The sequence below is a fragment of the Bidens hawaiensis genome, unplaced genomic scaffold, assembly GCF_021521415.1.
Source record: "Bidens hawaiensis isolate Kalapana, Puna unplaced genomic scaffold, B.hawaiensis_p1.1 tig00009160_1, whole genome shotgun sequence".
NCBI lineage: Eukaryota > Viridiplantae > Streptophyta > Magnoliopsida > Asterales > Asteraceae > Bidens > Bidens hawaiensis.
Genome location: NW_027491674.1, coordinates 664,026 through 665,522, shown reverse-complemented (window position 1 = coordinate 665,522; position 1,497 = coordinate 664,026).

The following is a 1,497-nucleotide window of genomic DNA, read 5'->3' as shown; positions in this document are numbered from 1 at the left end:
CTGATAGAAGATCTGATCTGTGGAAATCTTCATTTGTATTCCATGAACACTCTGTTAAAATTTGAGACCGATCCGACGGTTAGATCTTCGGGAATTGTCGTGTCTTTGTGGGCTATTTTCTCAAAAACGTGAATTGAAGAAGTGTGTGTTTTTTAAAGTGTAGGCTATGGTGAGGAGATGGATAAAAATAAAAAAAGGATTAGGGTTTTAAGGGGTATTTATACTCCCTTAAGGCTATGGATCTTAGACCCATCTTTCCTTTTTTGTCCATATTTAATTCCATCTTTAAAATCTACTTAACATTTCATCTTTATTATTTTATTATTTCGTCTACTAACTCAAGTAAACTTTTCCATAATAATTAAATAATATATTAAATATCATTTATTTTTTTATAAATTTCGGGATGTTACAAGTCTACCCTCCTTTAAAGAGGCTTCTTTCCCAAAACTTAACTCTTACCTAAATAAGTCTGGGTAGAACTTGCGCATCTCTTCTTCAACTTCCCAAGTAGCATCCGATCCCTTACGATGTTCCCATATTACTTTCACTAACGGAATAGCTCTGATACCAACTTGTAATGCCCCGTTCCCGGTGCCATACTTTGACTTTGGATTTACTCATAAACACAGTTCAAAATATCAGAGTTAATTAAAACTTTTCGTGGAATACAAAAACATCAAACATATTTAACAAAATCATAACATGCCTATTTAAAACATTCAAATTGTCTTAAGATAAAACATCATAACTTTCCTTCACTAGATGCCAGTCAGATCAGTCCATGCTATGTGTCCCCCTCAAGCCAACTCCATCATCCTATTTTTCTACGTGCATACTAAAAGTCAGCTACGCTGAGTGAGTTTTAGATAATAAGGAAAAATACAATACATACACATATAAATACGTACCCGAAGATACATATCCCATTATTAACCTGTTACCTTTTTTTATACATACTTTCATTCTTTCTTTCATACTTTCATTCTTTTAGCCTGGCATTTTATACATAACTAACCATTCGTTTTAAAGAGCATTTCGCCCTATAACCTTCGCAGATATTATTTGGGCCTGCAACCCTTTAACATTCGCAGATATTATTAGGGTGTGCAACCCTTTAACCTACACTCAATCCATCCTTTAATCATGCATACCTTTTCCTTATATAACATACTTTCGTACATACTCATTTAATTACATTTATATATACATATTTCATACTAAACATACTACACATTACTTTCCCTGACGATACGTGCAATATCCGAAGATCGTTCACTCACCGACAAGCATTCATTCGTAACATTCATACATACTATCACATCAAACATAATAGCATACACTTACCATTTAAGTTAAGTGTATTAACATTCACATTGAGTGTGCACACAACCCCTAAAACATAACAAGAAAATGGGGATAGAAACTCACCTGCAAGCGATTCCTTTCTGAAGTCACGGTTATGCCCTTCTTGAGCTGTGCATGGCTAACTGTGGG